The following is a 25,867-nucleotide window of genomic DNA, read 5'->3' on the forward strand; positions in this document are numbered from 1 at the left end:
TTGATACATTTTTCTTCACACAGACCCATCTCAGTTCTGCCACATTTTGTGTTTTATTTTTCCACTGCAGTTGAATCTATAAACTCCAGACTGTGGGCTGTGGCCTTTGGAGCAGTGAGGATTTTGACAGTTTGACTTCCTGGCTTGGGATAGTCTCTCCATGAAATTGTGGGAGGGTTATACTGCTGGTCCCCCCCCAGCACTGCTCTGAGCTGCCGAGTGGAGTCTACGAACACAGGTGCCAGTTTAATATTGGCTATGGAGAACGGAGTCCACACCAAGAGCCTGAAGGTGTGACCCAGGTAGATGTCCCACGGTGACAGAGAGGAGTGCCTTCATGTGACAGCTGGACATGAAAGCGTGGTCCCACGCAGCCACTTCCCCTTTCACTTGAAGTAAAAAGAGCAAGGTAAAAGAAATAGCCAAACTCCTGATTCGGTTTTGCTTCAAGACATAAAATCAATATAGATGTGAAAATCAAGGCAGAACATCTAATTTGCCTTTTATAAAACCAGTTAAGACTTAACAATATAACAGCTTTGAAGTCATCTCTGTCTAAAAGGTTCTTCTTTGAGGCGTGGGCAGTTTGTCTACCGAGACTGCGGGGCCACGCGGACCTGCTCCTGCTGCTGCACTGAGGTTAGCCCAGGGAGAGTCCGTAAACCAGTGGAGCTGCCCGCGGCTGTGACACCAGTTTCTCTGCAGCCCAGCTGTCAATCACAGAACCGCTTCTGTGCAGCTCACTTTATAAACGTGCGTTGTTACTGAGCAGCCTGCCAGCTCCTGGAACAAGCTCGTCACGAGGGTCATAAAGGCTGGTGCTCTCCAGAAACGACCAGGGTGAGTTCACGGAGGCTGCTCTTCCTCTCGGCCCGTGCGGGATTCAGGAATGTGCAGCGTGAACGGACACAGTGAGTGGTGCCTGCACGTGGAGAACGCTTGCCGGAGGGGAAGAAGCAGAGACGTCGTGAGTCAAGCAAAGAACAGAGGGTCTCTCCAAGCTTGGGGTGGACATGCGAAGTGAAAGAGGGATCCAGTGTGGGAAAAAGAACCCTGAAATTCTGAAGTGTCCTGGCTTCACTCAACTGACGAACTTGAAACCCACCTTGTTGCAATTGAGGAAATGTAGTAGAATAATTAGAGGGTAATTTTGAGGTTTTGTCTTTCACAGGGAATCCATTGTCAAGAATAATGGATTCCTGCCGTAAATGAGCACGAGTGGGTTGGCCTGAGCAGTAACGTGCCTTGGAGACTTTACGTCATTAGAAGGAATCACAGGAACTGGGGGAGCACAGAAGATCAAAACTAAAGTTTGCTCATCCTCCCAAGATGAAGGATCCTGGAAACAGTGCTTTACAGTCCCCATCATGAAGACAAAACACAGGGGTCTCTCCTGGGCTGGGTCAGGCCCTCCTTTTGAGCAAACCAACTGGCCTTTGAGAGAAGAATGCAGCATTACCGGCTAAACGAAGGGTCTTGTTTAATATAACATCATTTAACACCAACAAAGTAATTGCTGCCGTCTTTAGATTTTATTTTCTTTCCAGTAATCACTGATAAAATTAATCCCTTATTCCAACAAGTAGTTCATGAATGTCAACTCCGTGTTAAACACTATACAAAATGTTGCAGTATTTATACACAAGGATGAAAAAATTTCATTGTCTTCCATCAAAGAGAATTTCTATATACACCATATCTATAATGTGTATATGTTTATATATAAAACATATTAATATATTATTGACAACTTATATAAAACATTAATATATTTTTACAACGTATTTTTAAAAAGATTTATTTATTTTCAAGGCAAAGAGAGAAGGAGAGACAGAGAAGGAGAGAGCTCTTCCAGCTGCTGGTTTACTCCCCAGATGGCTGCAACAGCAGAGCAGGGGTAGGCTGAAACCTGGAGCTTCATCTGCGTCTCCGTATGAGTGCAGGCACCCAAGCATTCGAGCCGTCTGCTACTTTCCCAGCCATCAGCAGGGAACTGGATTGAGAGTGGAGCAGCCAGGACTCGAACCGGTGCCCATACGGATGCCAGAGTCTCATGCAGTGGCTTAACCCACTGTGCCACAATGCGGCCCCCACACACTATTTTAACAATGAAAAATACACACACACACACACACACACACATGAATGCACAGAACACTACTCTAGCGCATTCATTGCTCATTTTAACTGTGCTAAGTGTTAGGAATAAAAAGATGTGTGAAATTTTGTCTTTACTATGTAAGAGCATACAACTTAGAGGAAAAAAGACATAGTAAATACCCATAAAGCCATTTCCCATTTGTTGAGAAGACCACGAGGGAGGAAACAGTCTTATTTTGGGGCATCAGGCAGCTTTCAAAGAACCTCCTGGAGACTTCACACCCAAAGAGGGTACAGAGGCGGTGGAGGATGCTCTCTCAGAGGATGGGGCCACCGGATGCATGCACAGAGGACGGAGCCTAAAGCCCTGTAGGAAGTGTGTGGCCAGTCCCACAGGGGAGCACGTGGCCCGCTGTCTTGGCTGGAGAGGAACCTGGGTGAGTCTGTGAGGAAACGCAGGGTGAGCAGGGTGAGCCGCGTTGCAGCCGAACCCCTGCAGATGCGCCCTTCGCTCAGTGTCCTGGCTCTGCCTTCGGTGCACAGTGTCTGTGTGGGCAACGGTGTGGTGGTGGCCACGGAGAAACTGGATCTGAGGATCCAGCAGGGATGTGGGTTTCATCCTGTGCTTGTCTGTACAGCCTCTGATCTGAAATCTCAATCTCTGAGGCCCTGGAGAGCCTGAGAGAAACTGAAAATGCTGTAATGAGTTCCTATTTGCTCCAACTTGCAAGACTGGGCTCTGTTGTTTGCAACTGAAAATACTGACTGCTTCACCCAGAAATCTCAGGTTTTAACAAGTTCCCTGGACAATTCTTAGATGTAGTCTACACAGTGTAGGTGCAGGTGTTTGGGGAATATCTGAGGATTCACAAATATAAAAAAATAGAAAGAGAAATACTGGACTTGAAGGGCTGCTGTTTCTAAACCGATGGTCCTCACAGGACAGAGGTGAGGAAACTGGAGGATGGTTTATGCTTTGAGCCCCTGCACTTGACTGCACAGGCATGAACTGACTTCTGACTGAGTGACAGCACTGCCTGCTGGCTCCTCTGATTCCCCATGCCATGTGTGGTCGGGCAAAAACCCCCTTCACTGCTGTGGGCAGTACCCCAGCCCACTGCCCTTGGCCGCCTAGAGTTTCTACTTTGACTTGCTCTGTTCACACCACGTGGCCTTGCCGTGTCCCAGGCTCTTCCAGTGTCTTTCTGTCCTCTTTCCCCTCGTCTCTGAAGTCTCCAAGTGCTTGGACCCTTTCCAGTATTCCGTTCCTGGCTCAAAACCTCAACACGCGGCTGTTCCGGACCGTCCCACCTAGCATTCCTCAAACACTTAGTCTGTGTCTATAGTGCAGCATCTGCATGGATGGATGAAGGCAGTGCACGCCAATGAGTCCATATAAACTCTCTCTCTATAGATCATACATACTTAATAAACACACGTAACGGTGACTTCTCTGCTTCCCTCTGTACCCTCCCCAAAATATCTGAATTTTAAGTTTTATCACAATGGCAACAATGTGGACTATTCTGCCCTTCACTAAGAATTTAAGATAGCACTGCAACAAATATCAGAACTATTGGCTGAATTAGTAAACAGGTAAACAAATATATTAACATCAGTGCAGTGGACTCCCACGCAGGGCAGATGGGAGGTGTCAGCTCGGTGGAGGAAGAATATTCATGAAAAAAGCATGGTGAACATTATTTAACGCCCAGTGTGCAGACACTGTCCTAAGAGCTGTATTTCTATGAAGTCATTTAATCTTGCAGTTGGTGAGGTTGAGGCCAATGCATTTGTTGTCTTTTGCAGATAAGAAAGACAGGGACGCAGATCCAGTAGCTTTCCCAAGGTCACAGAGTCAGTCACAGCATAGTCCAGGATTTTGGTTCCAAACTGTCTTGAACAATGGACCATTTCGCCACAGAGTCAAGGTAAGAAACATTCCAGAGAAACCTAGAGAAAGCATAGCAGTGTCTGCCGAATATTGGTGTGCTCTGAACGTTTGCACTCGGATATTCATGTTGAAATTATTTTAACATTTATCTGAGAGAGAGTTTGTTCCCATTCACTGGCTCATTCCCCAAATGCCTGCAATCAATGAGGTTGGGCTGGGCTGCAGTCAGAAGCCAGGAATTCAATCCAGGATTCCCATGTGGGTGGCAGGGACCAAGTTACTCGAGCCACTGCCACTGCCCCCAGGGTCTGCACAGCAGGAAGTTGGATCAGCAGAGCTGGGAAACAGCTCAAGGCACTCAGGTTGGGGCACAGGCGTCTTGACTGCTGGGCTAATGACCACCACCACGGCTGGAAATTCTAAACCTCCAGGTGATGGTTTTAGGAGACAGGGCCCTTAGGAGCTGAGGACTTTGTGTCCTAGGAATGGGATCAGTACCCCTGCAGAAGAGGCCCAGCCAGCTGCCTTGCCCCTTCCACCACGTGTGGCCTCTGACAGAAAGTAATTGATCCTTCCCCAGCAAGAAGGCGGACTTGCCCTGGGTTCCAGGAGACGAAGTCTCCCTCATTGTGATGCCCTGTCAGGTGGGAGAGTCTTTCTCTGTCTAGGCTTTGGGTCAGGCTGGAGAGCCCAACAGTGTGACAGCTGTGAGGACCTCAGGCCAAACCACGTGGTGACAGTGTGATGAGGGCTGGGGGCCCGTAGACTGGATGTACTTCTAGAGCTCAGGTCCATCCGTTTCTTTACTAAAATCTGCCAGGAGCCTTTGTGCACATCGTGTGGGTAACCTCATCAAGGGCCCTTTCCAGTGGCTCCGACAGAAAATGTCCTAACGGGGCCACAGGAAAACCAGGAACGACTATGCAGCCCTCATGCTCTGTCTCCTTTCAGCAGGTTAGAATATCCTGCACACACAGTTAAATTCGACTCTCAGGCCATTTCCAGGGAATCTGAGTGACCATTTCCACAGGGAGAAAGCAAGCAGGGCAAAGGAGGGTTGTTCTAACAGAGTAGTTAAATTCACCTCCTTCCTCCTCGGCAACTCTTGACGCACTTGCTGTGTGTGTGACGCCTGGGCCTGGCGTCTTGGTGGCGTTCACGTCGAAGGCTGTAGACGCCATTAAAAGTCCCAATTCTTGCTGACCCACTTTTCTTTTAGATTCATTCTGTTTGTTTTGTTCAGTTCTAGCAGCTCAGCCTGAATCTGGTAAATAATTTAAGAATCTTGACTCAAACCACTAGAACACATTTTTCTAAATCATCAACAATGTTTGCTCTTTTCAGAGAGACCAAATCAGTCCCAGCTCCCTGTCCTCATTCTAAATGAATTTCTGAGAACTTCTTGTTCAAGATGGTGAATGCATATATGAGGTCACACCTTCTGTCTCCCCGAAGCCCAGTGGAATGACAGCAAACCCACAAAAACACATCGTTAGGGACCCGGGAAGCTGTCCACCAGCAAACCTCAGCAATCAGGTACCCCCGACGCTACAGAATGCTGTCACTGAGGACATAATGCAAAACCAAACACTGTGTGTTTCTCAACCTGCAAAACCAGGTCAGAGAGGGTCTCTCAAGACCACCGTCAGCAGACGCAGGCCACCGTCAGCAGACGCAGGCTGGATCTGGATGGAGCGCGTGTGAAGGGGCGGAGCTGCTAATTGAATTAAAGACTTGCACGTTAGCCCTGAGCAGCCCCTGCCGTGAGCTGGCTGTGCGGGTCGCCATCCCCGTGCATCTGTGGGCCTGGGATTTACTGCGGCAAGGAGCGTGCTCAGCGGGTAGCCGCAGGTGCCTCCGGCCGCCCTAGAGGACACGAAGCCCCTTCCTCTGCAGGCCGCGGGACTGCCCAGCTCCACACCACGGCCAGGGCTGCGGCCCGGCCTCACCCTCTCAGGGAGACCGGTGTTACCGCCCTTTTTAGCCCTCAGGTGCACAGCACCTTGCTAATCCGATGGGGCTGGGCCGAGGGAAAGCTTCGGGAGACTGGCAGCGGAGGGTGAGGCCTGGCCCTGCACTGGGGCAGCCGCGCCCCCTGGCCCCTGCAGATGGGGGTGGCCCCCGCAGCGACTTTCCAAATGGCGGCTTCTCTCGTGGTCCCGGCTTCCTGCCCAGGGCCCCGGGCGCAAGGTGGGACCCCGGAGCTTTCTTTCGGTCCCAAACCTCGGGCGCCCCTTCGCTGCCGCTCGCTCTCGCCACTCTGTTCCCTTTACTTCTCGAGTATTTCGGCCAGAGCTGTCCTCTTCCATGTGTGCAAAGGACCAGCGCATGCGTCATTTGGCTGTTCGTCCGCACCTGGCCCCGTTTTCTGATTTAGTTCACGGACGGCCCTCCTCACCTCGAAGCCTCCACGCACTCCCGAGATGGCGCCCGCGCAGTCTGGGTGCGGTTTGTCCCCAGAGGCTGCGCTCCCGCGGCTCGGCCCCCAGTGCAGGGCCCATCCGTGCACTCCCCACAGAGGGCGGTGTTGGCCGTGCACTCCCCAGGGACACGGTGGCACAGGGTGCACAGGCGATTCCAGGCCGAACTCTCTGCTCTCCGGGACACCCAGTCTTCTCAGCTGGACCTCGGACAGAGAGCAGAGGGATTCAGCTGTGGATTCCAGCAGTTTTCTCAGGCTCAGCCAACGTGGAAGTCTTCTGGGAGACTTGCTAAGCTGTGTCCTTGTCCACATCCCGAGTGTCCACCTCAGTGGTCCTGAGAGAGGCTGGAGTTTGCGCCTCTCACTGTCGCAGGATCCAGCTGCAGAGACAAGAAAAACCAAGGTCTCGTAACAGGAAGTAGTCTTTTACTGTGCTGGCATAAGGCCCAGGTGGGTTTCTTATCCCAAATCCTGAGCCCTGAACAAAGAGGGGGTATTTCCTCATGTGTGGCTTTAGCCTCCTTGTCTCCCTTGTTTGGTTACCTGCATTTGATTGGACATTCTAATGTCACATGGTGGCCACAGGAAGGATACAGTAGTACGCATGGGAATGTAGTTACTGAAGATATTTTTTTTTAAAGATTTATTTTTATTTATTTCAAAGGCAGAGTTACAGAGAGAAGTAGAGACAGAGAGAGGTCTTCCATCTGCTGGTTCACTCCCCAGATGGCTGCAACAGCCAGAGCTGGGCTGATCCGAAGCCAGGAGCCAGGTGCTTCTTCCGGGTCTCCCACATGGGTGCAGGGGCCTAAGGACTTGGGCCATTTTCTATTGCTTTCCCAGGCCATAGCAGAGAGCTGGATCAGAAGAGGAGCAGCCGTGACTAGAACCGGCTCCCGTATGGGATGCTGGCGCTTCAGGCCAGGGTGTTAACCCTCTGCGCTACAGCCCCGGCCCTACTGAAGATGTTTTTCTTCACACACATACTGAGCACTAAGCCGTCTGCTGAGGGTTACCACCATCGCTCTGTACTCCCAAGCAGAACCTGAAATGGTTACAAATATGCAGATAAGGGCTACAGCCAGCCGGAGTTCACAGGCGGGCGGCTCACAACCACACTTCATCCCCAGGGCGACGCCTCCTTTCTCCTTATCTCGGGAAGGCCTTGCCACTACTCTGATGTCAGAAACACGTTGAGCTGGGAGACGGGGAAGTCTGCCGCGTCACCAGCTCTGCTGCCGGCCGACGGTGCGTTTTGGGCGGCTGAGCTGGTCCTGCTGGCCCCACACGGTCCCTGTGCGTCCCGCCTGCCTCTGAGCTCACTCTGGAAGGCGGCTGCAGCAGCTGTGACGGAGCACACGGCCCCCAAGTGCAGCTGAGGCTGGGCAGGTGAAACGGCGCCCAGCAGGGTTTGACTTGCGGGCACGTCCTTAGGCTGGAAGGTGTGTGTTGTTTATCCGAAATTCAAGTGGAGCCAGCTGCACTGTGCTTTCATTGGCTGACTCTGACCACTCCTTGCTTGTCTGTCCCGGAGCTGCGCAAGCGCCAGCGAGTGGCCGAATCTTGCAGAGTGCTCGCTGACACGGACGTCGGGGCTTCCTCCCACCATTTCTGACTCGGTTTCCCTGGGACAGCGACAGGACTCGGAGTTTCAGGGATGTTCTGACGCTGTGTCTGCTGCCTCGAGACGGACCTGGAGCGGCGTTGGCCATCTCAGAGCGGTGGCTGAGGGTAGGCAGGAGGAGTCTTCTCTTTATTTTTCTGTGAATCTGCTCACCGTGCCCGGGGCGCACCCAGAGGGGTCTCGCAGGGTTTGGGGCATCTGCTTTCTTCTCCCGTGTCCTTGGGAGTTGTTGCTGGGAGAGGCAACATGACGCTGCGCTCTGCCGGCTCCTTGGCAAGGACAGCGCCGTGCACGCTGGCTGGAGTTGACCCCACGGGGGAAGCTTTGTCCTTGAATAACGAGGCCGCCGTGCGGTAGGTACGTTGCTACCTGCAAGGAGAAGCCAGTGCCAACCACACTGAGCGGCTCTGGCGTCAAGAAGAGGCGGCTCCTCGCCCGGAGCTGATTCCCCGCTGGTGCGCGGTCGCTGGTCCCGGACGTCTCCTTCCGCCGCTCCAGACGGTTCCTGTGCTCTCTGCGCCCTGCTCTTCCGTGGTGCGCAGCACAGGGCCCCTTGCTCTCTGGCCTCTGGTTTGCTTCAGGCAGTGAGGAGCCAAAGGGAGTGGTGGGGGTGGGGGCGGGGGTGGAGAGGAAGCCCAGGCGCTCCTGAACACCACCCTTCTGGAAGTGTCTCCTGCGGCTCCAGGAGCTCCGAGGGCAGCTCACCCCCCGCACACCTGCCTGAGCGTCCCCTTTCTCTCTGGACGGGGGGGGGGGGGGGTAGCCGCTCTGCTTCCTTCCTGCTGCAGGAGTGCATTCACCACCCCGCCTGCAGCACCTCTGGCGGGATCCCTTTATTAAGCCTCCTCAGGGTGCCCTAGTGTGAAGGCGCCATCTGTTTCCCGCTGGGCCTAAATGGCCCCTTTGTGGTTTTTCTATAAGGAAGACTGTCCCAAGCCCGTTGATTGGATCTTCACAATACCACTTCCTTATTGATTAGAGATTTTACTTGTTTTATCTTTATTTGGGATTTATGTGTACTTTTATTTTTCTTTCATTCAGATTTCTAAGAATCTCAGTAACACTAAGTATCTGTATTTTAACTAATTCTATAGGAAGTTCTTTGAACACTAGATTTGCAACTAAGTAGGAGTTACAGAGAGAGGGAGGCCCAGAGAGATCTTCCACCACTGGTTCACTCCCCAGATGGCCGAAACAGCCAGGACTTGGCCAGGCCAAGACCGGGAGCCAGTGGATTCTTTGGGGTCTCCCACGAGGGTGGCAGAGGCCCAGACACTTGGGCCATCTTCCATTGCTTTTTCTAGGTCATTATCAGGGAGGACTGGGTTGGAAGTGGAGCAGCCAGGACGGGAATCAGTGCCCATAGGGAACGCCTGCGTCCTAGGCGCCAGCTTTGCCCACTATGCCACGGTGGCGCTGGCTCCTGATTTGTAACTAATTCTGTAGGATTGGTAAATTGCTATTGGAGAGGTGTTGTCTAGACAATTTACTTGCTTTGCGAGGACAATAAATAAATAATTATACAATTTTACAGTTCCTCAGGCAAGTCGCAGCCGGCCTTTCTGTACTTCCGGTGGGAGGTGGGAGGTGGGGGGTGGGGGAGGCGCAGCCCCTGGAGGCCCCTGGAGGCCCCTGGTAGGTGGCTGCTGCTGCTGCTCGCGGGGCGGACGCCTGAGCGCTGCGTCTGCAGACCAGGAGTGAAGGGCAGCCAGAGGCTGGAAAGGCTGGGGTGCGGCAGTCGCATTGCTTCAACGTGGGTTAGCCAGAAGAGCACTCGCTTGTTCTTTTTTTTTTTTTTAATTTATTTGACAGATAGAGTTAGACAGTGAGAGAGAGAGAGACAGAGAAAGGTCTTCCTTCCGTTGGTTCACCCCCCCAAATGGCCGCCACGGCCGGAGCTGCGCTGATCTGAAGCCAGGAGCCAGGTGCTTCTCCTGGTCTCCCATGGGGTGCAGGGCCCAAGAACCTGGGCCATCCTCCACTGCACTCCCGGGCCACAGCAGAGAGCTGGCCTGGAAGGGGGGCAACTGGGACTAGAACCCGGCGCCCATATGGGATGCTGGTGCCACAGGCGGAAGATCAACCAAGTGAGCCACGGTGCCGACCCCAGCACTCGGCTTGTTCTATACTGGCTGCATTTACTTAGTGTGCAGGGTTTGCAAGGATTAATAAGCAGCGATAATCCCACCATTTTCAAAAAGCATCAAATGTACAGGAATTCCACGTTAGAAATGGACACTACACTCAACAAATTCCTGGTTTATGCAACCATGTCTCACAGTGCAGCCATTCTCCTGACACGACCCCAAGTATCAGACAGAAAGCAAGAACAGACCCTTCCCCCGGCCCTGCAGCCCCCAAGTAGGGCTCCCGCTCTGGGGGTGTCAAATGGGACCCCGTGGGGTGGTATGGGAAGAAGACGCTAGGAATTCTGTATCTAAAATGGTGTCATTTACAACTTTCAGTTCTTGGTCACATTTTGTAGCCTCTCTGATGCCATCAGCAAATGATAGCAAGTCTATGACTTTTTACGTTTATGAATCTGACTGCACCAGGGGGCGCATGCACAGTTCAGTAAGTTCAGGGCTGACGGCTGCGACACGTGCTGCTGTAGGGCCGTGGGCCGCCTGCGGCCCCACCACCTGCAGCCGTCTGAAATGCCGGCTCTCGGGCCCAGCCCGGTCACTGCCTCCGATCCTGCCTCTCCCGGATCCCTGGAGTTGGAGAAGCAGAGTGAGAAGCCTTTCCTGTTTAGCTCACCGGGAGCCCTGAGACGGAAGGGGCACCCAGACACGGACTCCTCTTCCTCATCTCCTTCCTCCCCACTGCTGAAGAGGGTGCCCTCCCTCCCGTTCTCTCCCCTGCTGTGGTCTTTCGTCCGCGCTCGGTCAGAGTCCTCTCTGGACGGGCTCCCTGCGCAGGATGGACCTGCCCCCTCGCCGCCTGCCCTCGGCTCACTCTCGTCTTCCCAGCTCTCTCCCCTCCCTTTCTGCTCATCCAGCCTCCCATGCGCCATCGGTTTCCTTTTGAAACCTGGATTTTAAGGCCGTTCCTCTAACTGAAAACAATAAATTAAAATAGTGGCTTCTGAATGCTTTTCAAGAATCTGATTGTTAAACAGTATTTCCTGAAATGTTTGTATTTTATAGTAGCTTATGAATGATGTTTGTGAACTGCAGAATTATGCTGTTGCTAATACCTACATTCATAATAGTAGTCATGTAGAAAGCACAAGAATTGGGGCCAGTGCTGTGGCTCAGCTGGTTAAAGCCCCAGCCTATGGTGCCAACATTCCTTATGGGCACCCAGTTGAGCCCTAGCTGCTCCACTTCTGATCCTGCTCCCTGCTAATGTGCCTGGGAAAGCCGCAAAGAATGGCCCAAGAGCTTGGGCCTGCACCCACGCGGGAGACCTGGAAGACGCTCCTGGCTCCTGGCTGTGACCTGGCCCAGCCCTGGCTGCTGTGACCATTTTGGGGGTGAACCAGCGGATGGAAGACCTCTCTGTTTCTTCTTCTTCTTCTTCTTCTTCTTCTTCTTCTTCTTCTTCTTCTTCTTCTCTCTCTCTCTCTCTCTCTCTCTCTCTCTGTAACTCTATCTTTCAAATAAATACATCTTTAAAAAAAGAGAAAGAGAAAGCATGAGAATTGTATAAATACTATTTTGGGTTTAACTGATCATCTTATTTTTAGCTGATGACACAAGGGCAAAGTTCATTCCTAGCAACCAGGGACGTGAGCATTTTGAAGACCCTTCCTGGTGGCGTCCAGTGTCCGGTCGGGACTGCCCACACTGTCGCGTCTCACTTCCTGGGTGCCTGGGGCTATTCCAAGGCCAAGGGACGGTGAGCCTTGCTGCTTTTGAGCTGCCCACTCACATCTGCATTATTAGTGATAGCTTTGGCCTGTGGCTCTCGGGGAAACTCTTTTAAACTACTTGTCTGCTTCATTCTAGCTTAATTAAAATCAGATAATTTAATACACAGACACTGCAGCGTGCTGCCCAAACAGGAAGGGTGGAGCAGGCCACGGCCCTGGGCCTCGGGGCTCCTGCACAGAGGAGGCGCCAGCCATCTGTCCTGTGACTCAGTCTGGAGAGTGATACATGCAAAGCTTATTTCCCTTATTTTCAGTGTCACATTGTGAATAGAAAGCCCAGTAATTCAGCATCTCAGTGGGTTGTTCCATTTCCAAAGGCTGCTGTCCCTGATAATAAAGTTCACATCCCGAATGCAGTGTGTATTAGATTAGACTACTCAGGACTACATAACCCTTCTTCACTGGAACAAGATGCATCTCGTCTTCAGCCGCAGACCTGTCCTCTGAGCTGGTTCTCTCCACGGGAGTGATGCCATGACGCCTCTTTGCTTCTGTCAAAGGGTCCTGCAGTCATCTAATTGATTTCAGGGGTCTTGGAAGCATATTAGATAATGTTCCTCATTCAAGCATTAGTCGTGCGTATCTTTGCACATTATCATATTACAGGGCAGAAAAGAATGTTCAATCGGGTAAATCACTGAACTCAGTAATACTCTCCCCATTCATGGCTGTTTAATAATCTATCAATTCTTTCCGGAGTTCCAGTTATGGAGATTCATAGGTTTCTTCCTCCCATAATACCAACTCCTTCTTTATTTTCTCCGTTATTTTCTACAAAATTAATCTGTGACCCTCAGAAAGCCACTTGAGTGGATGTGAGGTCAAGTGAGCCATCGCCAAGGGTGTTGTGTGGGTCCCGCCCCAGACACCTGGCCCTGCCGATGCGCAGCCGTGCGCAGGGGCACCGCGGACGTGGGGCCGGGCTAGTTCCTGCAGTCTTGCCTTGGAAGGAGACTGAGCGTGGCGAGAGGTTGTGAAAGCTCTTTGCAGCATCTGTGGCTTTGGCTCTTACACAGTGCAGGAGGAAGGAAACCCACACTCCAGCCGGGCAAGTTCTCTGCATCCTCAGGAGGCTGGGACCTGACTCAGCTCTGCTGGCCTGGGCGAGCGGCGCCTGAGACCCAGAGCGGCCCCTGACGCCTTCCTCTGCACACCCTCAGAGCGCACCTGACGCGTGCCTCCCTCCTGCACACCCGCGGGGATCCCAGCGTCTGTGTGTCCCCACGGAGCTGACAGTGCACCCATGATGAATCTTTCTTCTGTTTCTTCCTTCTAACACGAATAAAAATTTTAAATAAAATAAAATCAGAAAGTGTGAGTCCTCCAGATTTGTTCATCTTGAGGATTGTCTAGACAGTTCTTGAATTTCTGTGTGAATTAAATTTTCATTCTACTTCTGAAAAAAATGATTGGAATTTGGATAGACTGCATTAAATCTGAAGATCATTTTAGATGATCTTAGTGCTGACATCGTAATATTTAAGTGGCTTCCAGTTTACTTATGTCCTCTTTGTTTTCTTTCAAAAATGCTTTGTAGTTGGCATTGCACAAGTCTTTTACCTCCATGAATAAGTTAATTACTAGGTATTTTATTCTTTTTGAACCTGTTGTAAATGGACTTTTTAAAAATTCCTTTGAGGATTATTCATTGCTAGTGCATAGAAATAAACTGATTTATTTGTGTTGAATTTGTATCTTGCTACTTTGCTGAATTCATTTATCATTTCTAACAGTTTTTTGTGGAACCTTTAGTTTTCTACCTAAACATATCTGTTAATAGAGATAATTCTACTTCTTCCTTTCCAACTTGGATGCATTTTCTTTCTTTTTCTTGACTGATTGCTCTGGCTCGGATTTCTGGTGCTATAGTGAATAGACATGATTGAAAGTGGTCATTCTCGCCTTGATTCTTTTTTTGACAGGCAGAGTGGACAGTGAGAGAGAGAGAGAGAGAGAGAGAGAGAAAGGTCTTCCTTTTTGCCATTGGTTCACCCTCCAATGGCCGCCACGGCCAGCGTGCTGCAGCTGGCGCACCGCGCTGATCCGATGGCAGGAGCCAGGTGCTTCTCCTGGTCTCCCATGGGTTGCAGGGCCCAAGCACCTGGGCCATCCTCCACTGCCTTCCTGGTTCACAGCAGAGAGCTGGCCTGGAAGAGGAGCAACCAGGACAGAATCCAGTGCCCCGACTGGGACTAGAACCCGGTGTGCCGGCGCCGCAAGGTGGAGGATTAGCCTAGTGAGCTGCGGCACTGGCCTCGCCTTGATTCTTAATCTTGAAGGAAAACTCTTTCATCACTGAGTACAGTGGCCTTCCTGGAGGGAATCCCCTGGAGTATGGCAGGCACCCTTAGCAGACTGGTGGTGTCTGCCTGCCGGTAGCTTGTTGAGGGCCTTTGCGTGGTCCAGAATGCACACTGAGCTGTGGTTTTCTTCTCTCATGTTTTTGTCTGACTGTAGTGTCAGGGTACGCTAACAGGACAGACCTGGTAGAATGCACCGGTGAAGCCACCCAGACGAGTGGTTTTCTGCGTTTGGGGATTTGTTCTTACTGCTAGTTCCATCACTTCTCACTGTAAATCTAGTCAGATTTTTTATTTCTTCCTGATCAATCCTAGTAGATGGTGTGACGCTAGAGTCTGTCATTTTCTTCCAGATCATCCTGTTTGCGCGTGCAGTTGCTCACGGTAAGCTCTCATGATGCTCCTTGCTTTTGCAGAACTCATCTCCATTGCTGACTTTAGTGATTTAAGTCTTATTTTTCTTAGTCCGTTTAGCTAAAGGCTTGTCGATGTCATTTTGAAAGAGAACGACCTTTTATTTTCACAGATTCTCTCTCTGAATTCTCTATTTCTTTCAGTTCTGCTCTAACCTTTATCATTTCCTTTCTTCTGCTAGTTTTGGTTTAGTCCTTTAATTTTTCCTAGTTTCTTCAGTTATAAAGTTAATAATTTGATATCCTTCTGTTTTTCAAATGTAAGCATTTATAGCAATGAATTTCCCCAGGCCGTGTTCCCTAAGCTTGGCTGTGTGTACTTTCATTTTCATTCATCTCTAAGCATTTTCTAATTTCCCTTGTGATTTCTGCTTTGATTTATTGTTTAAGGGTGTGTCTTTTGAGTTCCAAAATTTGTTAATTTTCCAGTTTTCCTTCTGTTATTGATTTCTGCCTTTATTATGTTGTAGCCGAAGAGGATACGATGTATAATAATAACTCTTTTAAAATCTATGGAGACTTAATTTGTGGCTAACACATGAGTACAGTCTTTCCTCCAGTCGGAGGAGAAAGTATGTTCCAGTGTTAGTGCGTCAAGGTTCCTGTGTGTCTGCTGCATCTAGTACGCGTGCTGTTTCTTCAGATCTTCTGCCCCCTTGATTATCTTCTCTCTTGTTGATTGATCCACTGAAAAGATGGTCGAAGTCTCAAATATTATTGTAGAATTGTTTCTCCCTTTAGTTCCATATATTTTTGCTTCACATAGTTTGATGATCTGTTATTAGGTGCACAGATGTTTATAATTATTATATCTCCCTGCACTATTCAACCTATTACTAATATATAATCTTTTTTCCTTTTTATGAGAGAAAGAGACAGAGAGAGAGAGAGAGAGAGAGAGAGAGAGCACTCTGTTCACTGGTTCACTCCCCGATTGCCACAGTGACCTCAGGCTGGGCTGGTACCGAAGCCAGGAACTAGGAACCCACTCAGAATCTCACGTGTGGGCAGCAGGGACCCAGTCATTGAGGCACCACCACTTCCTCCAAGGCTTCAGTCGCAAACAGGAGCAAGAGGCAGGCATTGAGCCCGGGCATTCTGGTGTCCTACCGGGAATCCTAACTCACACGTCAGACACGTGCCCATCCTGACATGCTAAAGTCCGCTTTGCCTGAAATGATAGAGCCACCCACGCTCCTTTTTTTTTGTATTTATAAAATGCCCTTCTCTAGTGATTCATTGTAAACATTTATGTCTGACCTTACAAGTTCTTTCTCAGCTATGGCATTGTCTGTGTTTACAAAGGCTATTGATTTTTGTTTGTTGAATTTATATCCTACAACTTTACCAAACTCTGAGTTCCAGTAGTCTCTTAGTGGAATCATTTGATTCCTTTATATATAAAACCATGTCATCTGCAAACAGAGATAATTTGATTTCTCCTTTCCAATTTGTATCTGTTTGACATCTTTTTCTTGCCTAATGGCTCCAGATAGAACTTCTAGGACTATATTTAATAGCAATGATGGAAGTGAGCATCCTTGTCTGGTTCTGAATCTTAGTGGAAATGCTTCCAATTTTTCCCCATTAAATATGATGCTGGCCATGGGTTTCTCATATATTGCCTTGATTGTGTTGAGGAATGTTCCTTCCATACCCAATTTGATTAAGGTTTTTTGTTTGTTTTGTGTTTTTGTTTTTATTTTTTACCATGAAAGGATGTTGTATTTTATCAAATGCCTTCTCTGCACTGATTGAGATAATAATATGGTTTTTATTCCTCAATCTGTTAATGTGATGTATCACATTTATTATTCTGCACAGGTTGAACCATCTCTGCATACCAGGGATCAATTGTACTCAGTACAATGATCTTGGTGGATTTTTGCATCTATGTTCATCAGTGATATTGGTCTGTAGTTCTCTTTCTTTGTTGTTTATTTTTCTGTTTTTGGAATTAAGGTGATGCTGGCCTTGTAGGAGTTTGGGAGGATTCCCTCCCTTTCAGTTGTTTTGAATAGTTAATAAGAAAAGGAATTAGTTCTTTTTTTTTTTATTTTTTGACAGGCAGAGTGGACAGTGAGAGAGACAGAGAGAAAGGTCTTCCTTTGCTGTTGGTTCACCCTCCAATGGCCACCGTGGCCAGCGTGCTGCAGCCGGCGCACCGCGCTGATCCGATGGCAGGAGCCAGGTACTTATCCTGGTCTCCCATGGGGTGCAGGGCCCAAGGACTTGGGCCATCCTCCACTGCACTCCCTGGCCACAGCAGAGAGCTGGCCTGGAAGGGGGGCAACCAGGACAGAATCCGGCGCCCTGACCAGGACTAGAACCCAGTGTGCCGGCGCCGCTAGGCAGAGGATTAGCCTAGTGAGCCGTGGCGCTGGCCAGAATTAGTTCTTAAAAGGTCTGAAAGAATTCAACAGTGAAGCCATCCAGTCCTGGAATTTTCCTGGTTGGGAGGGTCTTTATTACAGATTTGTTCAACATCTTGGTTATTGGTCTGTTTCTACGTCTTCATGACTCAATTTTGGTAAATTGTATGTGCCCAGGAATCTGTCCAAGCCTTCTGGATTTACCAATTTGTTGGCATATAGCTGTTTGTAGTAATTCCTGATGATTCTTTTTATTTCAGTGGTATCTGTTGTTACATCACCTTTTTTAGCTCTGATTTTATTAATTTGGATCTTTTCTCTTGTTTTTGGTTAGTTGGGCCAATGGGTATCAGTTTTGTTTGTTTTTTTTTTTTTTTTCCAAATAACCAGATCTTTATTTCACTGATTTTTTGTATTTCTTCTCTAATTTTACTTGTGCCTTTCTTCCTAATTTTGTGTTTGGTTTGTTGGTTTTCTGGATCCTTGAGATGCATCAATAGCTTATTTATTTGATGTCTTTCCAATTTCTTGCTGTCGATACTAATTGCTGTAACTTCCCTCTTTGCACTGCCTTTGCTGTATCCCATACCTTTTGATATGTTAGATTGTTGTCTTCACTTGTTTCCAGACATTTTTTGATTTCTCTTTTGACTTCTTCTCTGACCTGCTATTCATTCAGGAGTGTGTCATTCAGTCTCCATGTGTTTGTGTATTTTCTAGAGATTCTTAGGTTGTTAATTTCCAGTTTCATTCCATTGTGGTCAGAAAAGATATATGGTATGATTTAATTGTTTTGAATTTTCTGAGACTTGCTTTAGGCCTAGCATATGATCTACCCTGAAGAAAGTTCCATGTACTGATGAGAAGAATATGTATTCTACAACTGTGGAATGAAAAAGTTCTGTAGCTATCAGTTAGGTCCATTTGGTCCATAGTGTCAGTTAACTCTATTGTTTATTTGTTGATTTTCTGTCTAGTTGAACTGTCCATTTTAGAAAGTGTGGTGCTGAAGTCCCCCATTACTATTGTATTGGAGTTTATGTCTCCATTTCAATCCATTAAAGAGCCAGGTGCCCTGGTATTGGGTGTATATATATTTATTATGGTCATAACATCCTATTGACTTGAGACCTTTATCATGACCCAGTGCCCTTCTTTGTCCCTTTTAACAGGTTTTGTGTTAAGGTCTGTTTTGAATGATATTAGATGGCTATACCTGCTCATTTTTGCTTTTTGTTAGCATGGAATATCTTTTTCCATCCTTTCACTTTGCGTCTGCATGTGTCTTTGTCAGTGAAGTGTGTTGTAGGCAGAAAATAGATTGCTCTTGTTTTTTAATCCATTCAGCCAGTCTGTATCTTTTAATTGGGGAATTTAGGCCTTTACATTCAAGTTTATTATTGATAAGTAATGATTTGGTCCCACCATTTTCCCATACACATTCCTATTGTTTGCCTGGCATTTTCTTTGTACTTTTACAAAGAGATTTTTGCCTTCACATTCTTTGATAAAGATGACTATCATTCTTTATTTCTCTGTGTAGCACAGCCTTAAGAATCATTTCTAAGGGTGGACAAGTGGTGACAAATTCTTTCAGTTTCTGTTTGTTTTTGGAAGGTCTTTATTTCACCTCCATTTATAAATGAGAGCTTTGCTGGGTACAGTATTCAGGGTTGAAAGTTTCTTACTTTTAGGACTTGGACTATGTCTCTCCATCCTCTCATAGCCTGTAGGGTTTCTGATGAGAAGTCAGCTATTAGCCTAATTAGAGGTCCTCCGAAAGCTATCTGGCATTTTTCTTGTGCACATTTTGGAATCTTTTTTTGTTTTACTGTTGAACATTTGACTATAATCTGTTATATTCAAGATCAGTTCTTGTCATCTCAATTTGGAGTTCTATGTGTACTTGGATGCCCATTTGTTTCTCCAGATCAGGGAAATTTTCTGTAATTATTTCACTGAATATGTCCTCTATTCCATTCTGGCTTTCCACACCTTCAGGAGCTCCTCAGACACATGTGTTTGGTCATTTGATGGTATTCCATATATTTTCAATACTATTTTCAGTTTTTTTTTATTTAACAGATATTTCTAAAGATTTGTCTTCTAACTCAGATAATCTTTCTTCTGTCTTACCAGGTCTGTTGTTGAAGCTTCCACTGTATTTTCTATTTGACATATTAAATTCTTCATTTCTAATATTTCAGTTTCTCTTCAATATCTCAATTTCTCAACAAAATTTTTCATTCATATCATGTAAGGATTTCTTTTTCTCATAAATTTGTTTCTCTGTGTTTCTGAGTAATTTTATGACCATTCTTTTGAATTACCTTTCATCAATGTCTTCATCTTTGCATTCTAATATTGAAGCGTTGTTGTGTTCATGGGGGATCATGTTGTCTTCTTGTTTCTTGCATTTCTGCATTTATTTTTATGCATTTGTGGGAACAATTGTTGGTTTAATCCCCTGTTGGGTTTTACCTTTGAACTATGTCTCTGTGGCTTAGTGCAGTGTCTGTTCCTTCAGTGTGGGGCGTGGGGCCAAGGAGCTCTGGTCAGTGCTGTGGGGCAAGAATCCAGGGTGACACCAAGTTGAGTGTGTAGATCCCCTCTGTTGTCAGCCTGATGGCATAGTCACAGCTCACCTGCTCTCTTCTTAGGTGACTGGTGCCCCAGGTTAGCCCAGACTAGGTACAACCCCTACCCACACTGGTGTATGAACCACACGGAGAATCTGTGCCGTCCTCAGGGTGAGCACAGAGCCCTCTGCAGTTACCCACTCCGGGCAATCGGGGGGCCCCTGCAGTCACGGGTGCAGAGATCCCCTCTCGGCCCCACAGCCTGCCCTGTCCATGGAGAGAACAGAGATGTTCCCAGAGCAGTCTGGGCCGGAGCCTCTGAGAGGATGGGGGCCCTCACAGTCCTGCGTGGGGGCCCAGCCTCTGCCAAGCCTTCCAGCAGACTTGGAGTCAGCGTGGAATGTGGTTTTCTGTCTGGTGAAATCCTCCGGGCGTGCTATTGAGAGCTGCTGCGGCCTCTACGGGCGTCAAGATGGCGCCTTCTCCCCTGCATTCGAAACCTTTCCAAAAGGTCACCTTTCCCTCTGTAGAAGAGTAAATTGTCACGAGCCCTGCTCGCAGCTCTCGGCTTCCCGTCCCTCCCAGCATTCGTACATCTGAACGCCACGGAGGGTGGGCTGCTTTTCCCCGCCATGCTGCGTTTCCTGCCCTGCAGCGCACCCTGACCGCCTGCCCGCTGTGCTGCCCTGTGCCCTGTGTGCATGTGATGGGTAAACACGGTTGCTATGGCTACCACATGTTGCACTGGGATTGGGGACCAGTGATGTGGGCGATGCTCCCTCAGCCTGCCGTTCAGGAGCTGGTGGGGCATTGCCGTCAGGGAACTCCTAGACGACGCTGCAGTGAGGGATAAATCCGTGGGACAGAGGCCTGACGCCTTGTGCCGATGAGGGGCAACGCTGAAGGGCTTCCTTGCTCCAGGGCTTCCCTGGGTCAGCCAGGCCTTTACTGAGATCCCATCACTGCCCATTCTGCCTTCGTTCCCACTCTGCACTGGTGTCGATTCCAAGAACCCTCCAACAAGTGCCCTGTGGGCTGGTCTCGGTCTTAGAGAACGCATCCCTAGGAACTCACCCAGCCACCACGGAATCACATCAAGACGGGCTTCACACAGGCCCCAGCGTGAGTGGGAGGCACCCGGGACACCCCCAGGCTCTGTGCACGCCCCCACCCCATCTCCTCCCAGTGCTCCCACACCCTGTATCTTCACGTGCTGGGAAGACTCAGTTTCTGGCCGTTTGTAGCAGGCTCACAGAGGGTTCAAGGGTAGCGTCGCGGCAGCAGATGCCCCCAAAGGCACGGCACACAGCCCCCCGTGCTCAGCTCCAGGAGTGCCCCGGTGAGCTCGCCTCGCAGGCCGCTTCGGATCTCAGTGTTTCCGCGAGGCTGTTTCCTCCTTCCAGCCTCCCACGCCGCCTCTCATCTCCAGCGGGCCGTGACACTCTCTCTGTGTTTTCTTGTCTAGTGTGACCCCGGCAATTTGAGGCGCACCAGTCAGGTATTTTGTACAATGCCCCTCAATTTGGGCTTGTCTGATCTTTTCTCATGGTTAGATTAAGGTATGGATTTTCTGGGAGATTGCCACAGAGCCGCTGGCCTTTCTCAACACAGCACATCAAGGGCGCATGAGAGCCGAGAGGCGCGTGACAGGCGGTGTGATGGACTCCGTGGGTACTGCGGCGTGTGTCGGGCGTCGCCAGCACCACGCTACCCCGTTTCCCTTTGAAACTGATCCAGATCTGGGCGAGCCTTTGATTTGTCACTCTATGGTGCTTTGCATCCGGTATCTGGGACTGTGTTGTGAGGCGGGTCTGTCTGTTGCCCACACACCCCTGCTGCACCCTCCCCACCGATTGCCTCGTCTCCCCAGGCTGCACGGACGCACGGAAGCAGATCTGACTCTCAGGTTCTCGACCCAGCGCTCTCAGCCTTTACCTCCTTCCAAGAGTGCCCCGTCGAGGGGCTCCGGCAGCACCCATTTCCCTCTTCCTTCCAGTGACGGCTGTGCTGCAGGCCCGTCTTGCCTGGAGTCATCAGTTCTCCACACAGGTCCTCGTGCGGAGGGCCAGCACTCGCCGGCCGGGGGCCGGGCTCACAGGGAGCTCCTGGTTCACGCCAGGCTGGGTGCCTCCAGCTCAGTTTTTGATTTTGATTTGAATCGCGAGCACCGGCAGGGAACAAAACAGTCTGTGTCAGATGAGCTCAAGGATCTTCGGGCGTCCCTGTTGTGTGTTCTCCTGTAGGGTGGAGTGGTGAAGCCCAGCACTCATCTCTGAGGTAATTTACCAGAATAATATCATTTTATTAATTAGAAGATGCGTTTGTTCCACTTCTCATGGAATAATTTCAATGCTGTATCAGGAGGGCCAGACGCAAGACCTGATTCCACAGATCTCCCTCGTCTAGGCAGGGGCATAGCAGCCATTCACAAAGAAAACTGGGTCTGACAGTGCTTTGTAAATAACGGAGCGCCGAATGCCGGGAGTTAATTCATTAGTGCCCCTGTGGATAGTGCCGCTGAATGCTTTTCCATTAAATTAATCAATAAATATTTATTGAGGACTGTTATAAAGATTGCATTGCATGCAGCACTGTTCAGGGAAGGCAGCTGTGGCTTCTGGGATCGCCGGCTGCTAGTGCCCAGGGCACTGCAGCTCAGTGACGCTGCCACCACGCGGCTGGACACGGCAGGAGCCGGACTCGTCCACTCTCAGTCCCTGAGCTCCCTGCGGCGTGTCCCCGGCTGTGACACGACCCCTCCCTGGCGCTGGGGCCTCCTCTTTCGGATGAGCCGACGCCCACCCTGTGGGCTGCTGTGGGGTGGGCGAGAGCAGCCAAGCAGAGCGCGCTGGTGGGCCGCGCCTGCGCTGGACAGTGCAGAGTGGGCCAGGTGCTTTCTGAGCACACGAGGGAGAAATCTTTGTACTCCCTGATTTACTCTAGTTCCAATCTTTATTCTCCTCCTCTTCCTCCCCCGCCCCTCCCTCCTCCTCCTCTTCCTCCTTCTTTTCTTTAGACTTTGGTCTCGGTCGCCCAGAAGCCTGCTACGCCCTCTCGGTGTGCTCCAGCGAGCAGGCTGCGCGACGCGGGAGCAGAACCAAACCTTGCTCGGGTTAAGGGGCTGCAGCTGCTACACGGACGATCCGTGGATGAACCTACAGTACACGTTTGCTGACAGCGTCCACATAAACTCGCTGACTGCACTTCCTGAGTCTGATCCAGACAGTCCACGGGGAGGCCACAGAACTGTGGTCTCAGGAGGAGCGGGGCCGAAACAGGAGGCCAGGGCTGGACCTTTGCACGCTCCGTCCTGGAAGCCAGAAGCCAGTCTCCATCTGTGACGTGGTGAATGTCTCCGTGCAGATAAACGCCTTCTCCACAGCGAGAGCAGTGGGTGTCGCAGGACCTGGGCAGTGGGGACTCTGCGAGGACCCAGGGTGGTCCTGCTGGGCCTGTGCTGTGTTTGGTTGGTTTAGTAAAACAAGAAACAAAGGAAAGCGAGTGCGTGCACTTTGCAAAGCCGAAGGCGGGAAGCTGCCGTGAGGCTGGGGAGCAGCAGAGTCCTGGTGATTGCAAGCTTGGGCTCCGGCCGCTGGTGCCTGAGCGGGGCGATGCTGCAGTCCAGTGAGGGCCTCCCTCCAGCCACGGCGTGGGCCCACAGCAGGCCAGCTCCGTGTGGGGCATCCCTCGCTGTAACGTTCCCTCAGTCCCCCCCCCCCACACACACACGAGGAGACGCCGGCGGTGCACGCGGCGTGTGCATGGGTTCTCAGGAGAAGGCTCTGGCCGCGCCAGGAACACAGGAACACAGGACTGCAGCTGGCGGGCGCTGTGTCCATGCTGTCAAGGTCAGGGTCGGGGAGACAACGTGGGGTTTGAGGGACTGAGGCCAGGGCCCGGGTCAGCGTCCGTCTGTGCAGCTGGGCTCGGGGTCTCCTGGGGTCCTGGCCCCAGGATCGACAGCTCTGCCACGTGGAGGTGGAGGGAGTGGGTCTCATTTGGGGTGGTTTGGTTAGTTTGTTTTGTTTGATTAAGCACCCAGGGTTCCAGTTATTTCCTCAAGAGTCTTCTAGTACAGGCGGATTTTACATTTTTTCTTTGCCTCTGGGGCTTTAGAGGAAAGCAGAGGATGTTAGCTTTGTTTTGTGAGTGAGTGAGCTCCAGGACAGCACACGCGGGGGCCTGACCCAGGTCGCCTGGCCCAAGCCCCAGCACTGCCCAGTCCTGGGTTCGGAGTGGGAATGCCAGCTCCGGGAGCCTCCGTCCAACCCTGCGGAAACAGCGCCCGCCAGCGCGCTCTCCTCCCTCAGGCCTTTCCCTTCAGGAAAACCATCTTTGCATCTCATTTTCCAGTCCAACGCCCGAGGGAGCGGTTAGTCCACACTCAACAGGGGCCACGGCCGCGCCTTTCATCTGAACTCCTGGAAAAGACAGGAAAACTCGAAGGAGGAAACTGCACCATCAGCTTGAGCTTAGGAAGCGAGGACTAGGAGAGAAAGTCCCAGTTTCAACGCACTCCTCACAGGGAGGCCGCGAGCTGGCTGCTCTCTCCGGAGCCCTCAGGGCCTGGGCTGTCTGCGGGTTCCCAAGTGTGTGTTCAGCGCCGGTTCTGCGCTGGGCACTGGTCTGTGTTCACAAAACAACAGGGAGTGAAACAGTCTTTCCCTCCTCTGGAAACGACTCCCTTTTGAGAACCACAGGACTTAAATCAGGAAGCAGGTGATGAAGGTCAGGTGATGGGATTGCAGAGGGCTGGGGGGGGCACTGGCTCGTGTGGGGAGGATGGACGGGGGAGAGCTTCCTAGGGAGCCTGGCCTAGCAGCCTGCCTGGCGCGAAGAGTCCTGACTTGCAGACTCCTGGGGCACCGTGTGGGCGGAGGAAGCAGCGGGTGTGAAGTCCAGGGTGAACAGTGGGGCGCACCTGTGGCAGGGCAGGCGAGCAGGCCTTGGAGGGGGGTCCTGACGAGCAGGGCCGCGTCCCGCTGAGCCTGGCGGACTCACTGAAGATCCTCTCTTGTATCTGAAACCTGGCAGGAGCGTTCCGAGGGGGGCTGCCCACATTTCCTCCTGCAGGGGGCCCCTCGGGAGGCGGTGTGGAGAAGCCGCTGGCAGGGCAGAGGCGGCCGGCCCAGGGTGCCTTGTGACAGGCTGGCGTTGCGGGAGCAGCCGCACTGGGAGGTGTCGGTCAAGCTCAGTTAGGACTCTCACAGCAGGGACAGCGCCTACTGAGGGATGGAGCGAGGGGCAGTTGGGTGGAGAGCGCGGAATAAGGACGCTGAGGCCTTGGACTGAGGAGCTGGGTGAAGGGTGATGCCCGCTGGTCTGAAGGAGCAGCCCAGGACGGACGGACGTGGGAGGGACCAGGGAGTGGGCTTGGGAAAGCCGGCTCTGGAAACTCTGATGGGCCTGGTGTGGTCCGCGGCTGCACGCAGGAGCCTGGAGGTCGGGGGAGAGCTGGAGTCTGCAGAGTTCTGCTTTGGGCAGCCTCCACAGGCCCTGGGGCCCGGTGCTGACACGGTCCTGCAGCTCCACTGTGGCCCGGGCAGCACCAGCGGTCGCTCCCCTGTGCCCTCAGCTCCCTGGAACGCAGTGACCCCCCAGCTCACACACAGATGCCCTCTGCCAGCCTGGGCAGAGACAGACGACGGCCTTGGCTTTTTTTCTGAGTTGCTGTGGTTGCTCATCCTCTCCCTGTCCACTGCCTGCCTTTGGAACATTTCCGCTGTTTTTTCTTTTAGTGGAAAGAGGGTGGCTCTCATCTTCGTAGGTGCCAAGGCCCCTGCATGCATCCCCTGGTGCAGCCTGGCCACTCATGTCCTCAGCTCTCCTGGCCAGGTCAGTGTCAAGTTTACAACTAAGCCAGGAGGACTTTGGGAGGCAACGGAACTGCATGATGGAAGCAAACTGGACCCTGCTTTTGGCTACCAGGGAGCTGTTTTGCTTTGTAAATTTCAAGATATGGAATTTCTAGAAATTTCTCACTTATGACCAAATGGCGGTTTACCAGTACCATCTGTGAGGATGGGTGAGGCTGGCTGAATGGGGATTAGATTCTAATCTTAGTGGACTTGACCGTGGTGAACTCTGTCCCAGAGCCACGGGGGCAGGCTGGGCACTTGTCTGACTTTTAAATTGCCAGGCAGCCTTGGAGCTTCACCCAGCTGTGAGGGAGGGGTGGGAGTGGAGGGGAGTGGGGATGCGTGTCCTTGGGCAGTGCTGTACTCTAAGCCGCCTCCTGCGACATCGGCACCGCGTCAGAGGGGGGCCGTGAGTCCTGGCTCCACGT

General features: G+C 50.9%; 1 long non-coding RNA gene across 1 annotated transcript; it reads left to right on the forward strand.

The window, feature by feature from the left end:
* The first annotated feature begins 4,252 nt into the window (after positions 1-4,252).
* On the forward strand, positions 4,253-23,078 carry LOC149122902 (uncharacterized). Its single transcript, XR_016218622.1, has 2 exons — positions 4,253-8,147; positions 22,598-23,078. It is a non-coding gene; the product is annotated as an uncharacterized LOC149122902 (long non-coding RNA).
* The last annotated feature ends 2,789 nt before the right edge of the window (positions 23,079-25,867 follow it).

Source organism: Oryctolagus cuniculus, chromosome 12, assembly GCF_051225735.1.
Source record: "Oryctolagus cuniculus isolate XC-2025 breed Fujian yellow rabbit chromosome 12, ASM5122573v1, whole genome shotgun sequence".
NCBI classification, from domain to species: Eukaryota; Metazoa; Chordata; class Mammalia; order Lagomorpha; family Leporidae; genus Oryctolagus; species Oryctolagus cuniculus.